Source organism: Mus caroli, chromosome 1, assembly GCF_900094665.2.
Source record: "Mus caroli chromosome 1, CAROLI_EIJ_v1.1, whole genome shotgun sequence".
Lineage (NCBI taxonomy): Eukaryota > Metazoa > Chordata > Mammalia > Rodentia > Muridae > Mus > Mus caroli.
Genome location: NC_034570.1, coordinates 27,858,408 through 27,866,980, shown reverse-complemented (window position 1 = coordinate 27,866,980; position 8,573 = coordinate 27,858,408).

The following is an 8,573-nucleotide window of genomic DNA, read 5'->3' as shown; positions in this document are numbered from 1 at the left end:
GAGAGAGAGAGAGAGAGAGAGAGAGAGAGAGAGAGAGAGAGATCTTAGAAACAGCAAATGCAAATCCAAAGGGCTGAGGGGACTATCCTGTTGCAAATGGAGATGCTTAGAGACTGGAAGAAATACAGTCCCTTTCTTCTCCATTAAATCAAGAGAGACAGAGATCACAGAGCACCTCAGAGGTATTGCCTCTACCACATCTATTCTTAGGCCTCAAACAGTAACTTCTTCAAACATTGAATAACAAACTCTCTCATAACTGTTGTCTTCCTGTTTTCATATGTAGTATCTCCACATATTTTGTCTCTAGAAGTTTGGACTTGATTGGTCTCATAATTGCAGGTACTTTCTTGAGACACAGGTCAAATGAAATAGGTACAGGCTATCTGAAAACACATCACAAGTCTCACTAAGCTTTTAAAGAATCACTTTCACCACTTTACATAGAAAAATGTTTATTTTTGTAGATATCTTCCTGTTTTGAGTTATAACATAGGTTTTGTAGCAAATGTATATTCAAATACTTTAATAAACCCAATTAATAGAAAATTCTGCATATTTAAACATACTATATTTGTTTTATTAATCCAAATGATAAATGTGACCATCTTTATTTTCAGATTTTATGTAACTCTTATATTAAAAACACATTCAAGAATATTTTCTCTGACTCTCTGTCAATTTTAAAGTAAATTAATCTGTGGCTAGTGAGGATGTGGTGGTGGGGGAGGGGACAATTCTAGGATACACCAAAGACCTGGGCTAGGGGACGCTCCCAGGAATCTATCAGGTGACTTTCGCTGAGACTCTTAGCAATAGGGATGTGGAACCTGAAGTGGCCACTTCCTATAGCCAGGCAGGACCCCGATACAGAAATAAGGATACTAATCCACCTACAAAACTTTCACCCAATGGAGGGAATGGTCAACCTGCTTAAGTTGAGACCCATTCCACAGACAAGCACCAATCCCTGACACTATTAATGATATTCTGTTATGCCTGAACACAGGAGCCTAGCATAACTGTCTTCTGAGAGGCTCCATCCAGCAGCTGACTCAGACAGATACAGATACCCACAGCCAAACAGTGTATGGAGCTTGGAGATTCTTACGGGAATAGGAGGAAGGTTTGCGGATCCTGAAGGGGATAGGAACTCCACAGGAAGATGAACAGAATTAATTAACCTGTATCCTTTGGGGCTCTCAGAGACTGAACCACCGACCAAAGACCTACACCCCCTCACATATGTAGCAGATGTGCTACTTGGTCTTTATGTGATTTTCCCAACAGCTGAGTCAGGGGCTGTACCTAAATCTGCTGCCTGTCTGTTGATCCTGTTCCTCTAACTTGGCTACCTTGTCTGGCTTCAGCTGGAGAGGATGAACCTAGCACCGCAGAAATTTGGTGGATATGGGGTGGGGCATGGGAGACGGAGGGGTGGGCCCTCTACCCTCTCAAAGGTTGGATGGGGGAAGATAGTGTGTGAGTGGCAGGGGGTGGGTGGGACATGGAGGAGAGGTCAGAGATCAGGATGTAAAGTGAATGAATAAATTAATGGAGAAAAAAAATCTGCTCATGTTTCCATGAACTAAACCCTAAACCCGTATTGGAAATGTGTATCCAAGTAAACCTATCAAAAGCTATGTGTTAGGAAAAAAGTATTACTTTGTTTGTATCAACAACACACACATTAACATATGTATGAATATATATATATATACATATATATATATAGGCACATCCATGTTGTGTCTGTCACATGCATGCACGTGCCTATGTGTAGGGTGCTAGCATGCTGTTTTGGTAATTTAACATTGACTTTTATTTGTTCACATTCTATACATATAACACCATAACTCATTTTAGTAATTTCACAAGTTCTTTCATAGCAAAATACTAGTTTATATTTAAACAAATCACCTTCAATTTTTTAAAGGACATAAAGAATATAATGACTTTTTTTTCATTTATACCCAAAGCACATCTGAAAGTTTTTTTTTTTTTTTTTTTTTTTTTTTTTTTTTTTTTTTTTTTTTTTTTTTTGGTTTTTTGAGACAGGGTTTCTCTGTATAGACCTGGCTGTCCTGGAACTCACTCTGTAGAACAGGCTGGCCTCGAACTCAGAAATCCGCCTGCCTCTGCCTCCCGAGTGCTGGGATTAAAGGCGTGCTCCACCACTGCCTGGCTACAAGCATTTCCTCAGAAAAGAAATCCAAGGAAAAGTGAATTTCTATGAGGCCAACTCACCAAGTAGGGAATGGATTCTCAATTCAGAGAATAAAAGGCTTATTAAACCATGTCAGTCCATTAGTTTCCAGTCTACACCTTTGAAAATAGCCAGTGTTCCCTCTGCAGGTGATTTTGGACAGTGTTCCCTTTCTCTTAGGTCATGAGATAGGTGAATTGATAGAAGGAACCATTTCCTGCAAGTATTTAATCCCTTCTTGCTGGTCTCTATGCATGTTCTATAACTGTGTTTCTATGTATGCATTTTTTTACATTCAAATCATAAAAATCACTTAGTCCGTAGCTGAGGTCACAGAGGGAGCAAGTGCCTCATTGTTGAGCTATGAGCCGTGGTAAACCAGGAGTGTGACTATCAGCATATGTGACTGTGCACAAGAAATTTTGTTGTAGATTAACACATAAGAAGTGTGTGTGTGTGTGTGTGTGTGTGTGTGTTCAGGTGTGGGAAGTTGGTCCAGTCAAATGCACATATGTGTACATACATATGGAATAGATGTCAGTGTCCTTCCTAACCGCCCCTCCCTTTTGTGGAACAGGGTCTCTCACTGAACCCAAATCTCATTGATTTGGCCAGACTAACTGTCCGTTAAGCCCTAGTATTCCATCTGCCTCCGCCTCCTCAGTAGTAGAATCAAAGTTACACAGTGCCACAAGCAGATTTGATGAGGGGGTTAGGGATCTAAAGCCAGGTTCTCATGCTTGGACAGCAGGCACTTTACCCAACTGAGCCATCTCACCAGCCTCAAAGCAAAAGAAGTTTTGAATTTCAGGATCCTGGAAAGGATCTGGGGAATATAAAGGCCAGGAGGAAAATAGGGCTGCAGCACATTGTGGTTTTTGAACACTAGTGGGTGAGGGGAAAGAATACAGGGGTTGCTTTTGGGAGGAATGTTTTACTTGGGTGAAATGTTAGGCTGCCCCAAGGATAGTACTATGGAAATGCAAAGAGTATGTGAGGAGACTTATTTCCCACCCCAGAGTGAGAGTGGCATAGCTCCGTCTCTAAGATAGGCGACTTTGTGAATTCAGAAGTGGAACATTGGTATAGGCTTGGTCATCTCACAGAGGTCTAGGGAAGCTATTAATGTGACTGGCAGTTTCCCATCTGAAAGGCAATCCTGAAAGAAAGGGGTAGAAAAAGATCGCACAGGAGATTGCTTCTCCCTTCTAGGACTTCCAGAAACACCCAGTCAAGTGTCTCTTCTTGATATTGTAGTCTCCCCAGTGTGCAGAGGGGAAGAAAAGATTTTGGACATGGACTGTTGGTGCTCCTTTTTCCCATAGACTATTGTCATCTGAACATGCCCTCATTATTTTTATCTTTGGAGGCTCAAAATCACTCTGATAAACTAACTTTTTAAGATAGACTTAATTTGCAAACACTTAAGACGTTCAAACAACACTTGACTGATACCCAGTAGTGCTACTTCCTTTGTGTAATCTAAGTCATTATAAACATGCATATTCTTTGTAGTTATTAATTTACTCAACAGTTATAGAACAACTGAGACAATATAATTCAAAAACCATTATTCAGTATTTTTTAGAACATACCCTATTTATATTATATCTATATTTATCCAAAAAAGATACTTTCAGTTTCAGAACTTCATTATATATTAAATTATAAGATGTTTCTTTGTTAATAAAATTGGGATTGCAGTTTCATTTTTATTTGATTGGTGCTAGAATACACACTGAGTTAAATGCATTATTTAATATGCTGTCTTGAAATCAGTAGTAGACCAGTGAAACAGTTGCAGTTTTCATTGTGGCTTATGCTTAGTTACTCTGCTTTAAAACTTGAATGATATTTGAGCATGGAGAACCTCTGTAATGGGCTCTGAGGGATGTCACCATCGTGCATGTAACATTTGAGGTTCATGCTTTTGTTCTATTTTGCAGCTATTTGGGACTTGTGATGTGATAAGCTGAGAAAAATTTCCTTTTGGGCACAAACATGTGTGAGGTATATGTGCATACATGTACAGTCTTGATACTAAAGTAGCAGTATGTTCCCCACTTGCTAAGATATCCTGAAGCAGATACTCAAGTTCTTATAGTTGCAGTCATCTTTAAAGTGGGAATAACAGAAACCCAGATGCTGAGCAGGGACTGCAGCATGTGTTCCCATCACGGTGTAGTGGAGTACTCTCTAACTTACTTCTGCGATGCAGCCCTTGAACGAGCAAAGACTGCTTTGAATTTAGGTGTGTGGTCTTTTCCAACCAAATGTCTGAGGCTTATAATTAGACTGTTGCCATGTCTTAACTCTGGACTTAGATGGCCTGTCAAAGACAGAGAATCAATATATTTATTTCTAGTTCCAATAATCTATGGCTCCATGATTTTACTGTGGTATGTCTTTTGTGCTCTCTATCTCCTTTCTTCTTAACACCATGATTATAATTGGGTCCTTATCATTTCATGCAAGGTTCGCTGAGCAATACCAGGAGGCAGCAGAGCAGACTTCTCTCCTTTTGTGAATTAGCATATTGCTAAGGTTATTTTCTTTGAAAATCATCTCTCCCCTGATCACAGTGGGATGGCAAAACTATAGATCTGTATCATGTCCTCATTTCCCTCTGAGCTTTGATGGTTATGTATAACAAGCACATTATCCATTCCCTCCTCCCTTTAGAGCCCATGCTCCTGGGAGGGGTATTTCTGCTGTGGTTCTTTTCTGTAGCTTCCATGCCTTGTGTCCACTATTCTTCTTACCTGGTAAGCGTGTCCTTCCAGCTCATGTAGTAAGGGAGCATTCAGCTTAATGTCTCCAACAGTATTTTGGGAGGACTCAGAAGCTAATCATGGCTATTGAAGCTTTCCCAAACATATACAGACAAAGACTCATGAGTTCTGAGACTTTTTGATGAGCTAAAAATAATATCCATAACATACAATTCTTCACAGGAATGCTTAAATCTCTCAGTTTTTCTAGGTATTCTTAAGTTGAGGACAATTATGGTTTATTTTTATTTTTAATGATCTCTGAATGTTGAAGTAGTTTGTACCCATGCCTGCTTCAGCAGACTTGTGGAAAGCTGATTAATAAAGGGGGTGGGGCCATACACTCTATAAACTGGTGATGCACTGTGCACCTTCAGAGGCAGTGCATGCCTTAGTTTTTTGAGTTATTGTCTGTGCTGACTGTGTGACTTGTATCAACAATTTTGTTTGCAGAAACTGTTTGTTGTTGTTGTTGTTTTATTTTGTTTGTTTTGTTTTTATTTGGTATCAAAGTGCATGCTCTTGTAATCTATATCACACATTCTCTTAGAATGAAACATAAAATTAGGCTAAGTAAGTCTGATGAGTGTTTAAGTGATTCAGCTATTGCAAAGAGTAAATGATTCATTGTGTAGCATTTGTAATATAAAGAGATTGCTTAATTAGGTTACTGATAAAGTTAAGAAAGACTAAGGAGAAGTGAAATCTTGTCATGTGAACTTCTCAAGGATATGGCCACATTTGGTTACTTACCCACAGAGTTAGTCAGACTTTGCGCCTCTGTGCTAATCAAAAAAAAAAAAGAAAAGAAAAGAAGAGAAGAGAAGAGAAGAGAAGAGAAGAGAAGAGAAGAGAAGAGAAGAGAAGAGAAGAGAAGAGAAGAGAAGAGAAAGAAGAAAAGCAAAAAAGAAAAGGATTCATTTTGGCCTATGGCTTCTTTTTATTTTTCATTATTTATTTTTTTCATTCATATTACATCTCAATTGCAATTCCCCTCTCCCCTCAAAAATCCCTCCCCTCATTACCCCCTCTTCTTCTCATCAGAGAAGGCAGGTCCACATTGGTTATCACCCTACCCTGGAACAGCTAGTCCCAGCATGACTAAGCACCTTCTCTCTCACTATCCAGATCTTCCAGGTAAAGGGAAGGGAATTCAGTGGCAGGCAACAGAATCAGAGATAGTCCTGCTCCAATTGTTAGGGGACCCACACGAAGACCAAGCTGCACATCTGCTACAAATGTGTGTGTGTGGGGGGGGGCACTAAATTCAGCCACTGCATGCTCTTTGGTTCAGTCTTTGTGAGTCCGCTTGGGCCCAGGTTAGTTGACTCTGTAGATCTTCCTATGGTGTTCTTGACCCCTCTGGCTCCCTCAATCTTTCCCCAGCTCTTCCACAAGACTGCTTGAGCTGTGCCTGATGTTTGGCTGTGGGCCTCAGCATCTGTTTCCATTTGCTGGTGGATGAAGTCTTTCAGGAGACAGTTATGCTAGGTTACTGTCTGCAAGCATAGCAGAGTATCATTAGTAGTGTCAGGAATGGGCTCTCTCCCATGGGATGGGTCTTAAGTTGAGACAACCATTGGTTAACGGTACCCTCAATACCTACTTCATCTTTATCTTCATTCCAAGTGTCAGGGTGGGGATGAGACAAAAAAAGCTTCTCATCTAATGGTGGCCAGGGGCAGAGAACAGAATATCAAGAAGGGCCAGGACCAAGATACTCTACTCAAAAGTATGTCCTATAACATACTTTATTCAGGTAGGCACTGCCTTCCACAGTTCTTCCATTCTCAATATTCTATTCACAATTTTGAACCATCCTGGAATTAAATCATTGGTCATACTTGAGCCCCCACAATCTTACAGCCTCTAGGAAAGCCTTCACAGCTGTCCAGAGTTGTGCGTATACCAGCACTTGTCAAGTTAATGCATTAACAACTGAAATCAGCTACCACACTTCCCCTGTGTGTGATGTGTTGCTTTTTTAGTGGCTATTTAATATGTTAAGTGCCTTTTTTGTAGGTCTGTCCAAACTATATCATAGAATTGTTTTATATTCTGCTATAGCTATTAGCAGTCAGGGCTGTAAGTTCAGGGAAGGAAACTAAAACCAATTACCCTTCATAATTAGCTTTATTAGGGCAGATAAAGTGAAGATCTTTACAATATGGAGGTTAGACTTGTTTCTTTCTGTTCTCTGAGACTGTGTGTTAACTGCAGGGCCTTTCAGTCTTTTGTCTCAGGGGACTAATTGCACTGGTCATGGCCTGATTTGCCCAGGCTGCTTCTCTGAGGTCTTAGAATGACCAGTGTCTTAAAGTATTAGGGCTATGATCTAGCAATGGCCTTGCTAGTTCTTTCTATCGTTGACTCTAATACTACGGCTATTATTAAGCATGGGACTTCTGTGTTATCAAACAAAGATCAGTTTCTATTCCCCCATGATTCCGTGGTTCAACCGTTTAGGCTAACCTCTCCCTGGCCATCCTGGGGATCGCACTTGGCTCTCTCCAGCTACTCTAGTCAGCTGGGAGGTTGGTTGGAATTTGATCGCCATCAGGTGGCTCCATTCACATGGGCAGGAGTTGGCCCCATGAAGTGAGGGGATCATATTGCACATCTTCACCGCTATCAAGCTAGTCTGCTTCACACAGGGTTCCAAAAGTAACAAGTGAAGACAAGCTCATTTGTGCTAAAGTCTCTTGACCAAAGGAATTTCATGGCTATGGCCCAACTCAAGGGAAATAGAAATAGGTTCTATTTCTGCATGGGAGTACTACAAAGTGAAACCAATGATTTTGTTTTACAACCACCACCATATCCATATCTATTCACAGACTTGGTGTTTGTATATGTAGTATAATTCTCATATGAAAACAGTATTTCAAGGATGATGTCTATACCTTATGTGCAGATTGACGTAATAAGTACAGGATGCTGGACATCCTGTGAAGTTTGCAAGCTCCTCTTTGTCTGAATTTATGGTGTAAAGTCTAAAATATTTTCATCAGGATTAAAAATTCAGTAATTTGCCTTTAAAACAAAGTTTCTAAGATAAGAGAATTATTGTAATGCCCAAATCCCACAACTGAATGCTGAAAATTTCTATTTGAAATCACTCCCCAAAGCAACTGTGCCCTTTTAATTTTTAACTTCTATAGAATATCAGAAAAGGAAAAAGAGGATAAAAAAGAAAATATAGAGTAAAATTGAAGTCATAAATCTATTGAAGGTACCTATGTTATTTGGAAGCTAATTATGACTGTGTGCAAAGCAAATGAAGTAAGAACTGAATTAATGGATACCGGCTACCTCCCACAAGGTAATGAGGCATGTTTTATAGCAATGGTGCCTCAAATTGAAAAATTAAACTGCAGTGGAAAGAATAAAGGAGCAGTCAGGTTAAGAATAACAAACAAGGCCAGAGGACTTCCCATAGTCTTTCTCTGGGATTAACAACCTTTGCTTGTTTTCCTGTGATAGGGAATATATTCAGCACAGAATTCTAATGATTTACTACACCTTTCTTTTTTTTCTCAAAAGAAGACACACACACACACACATATATACACACACAGAGAGAGAGAGAGAGAGAG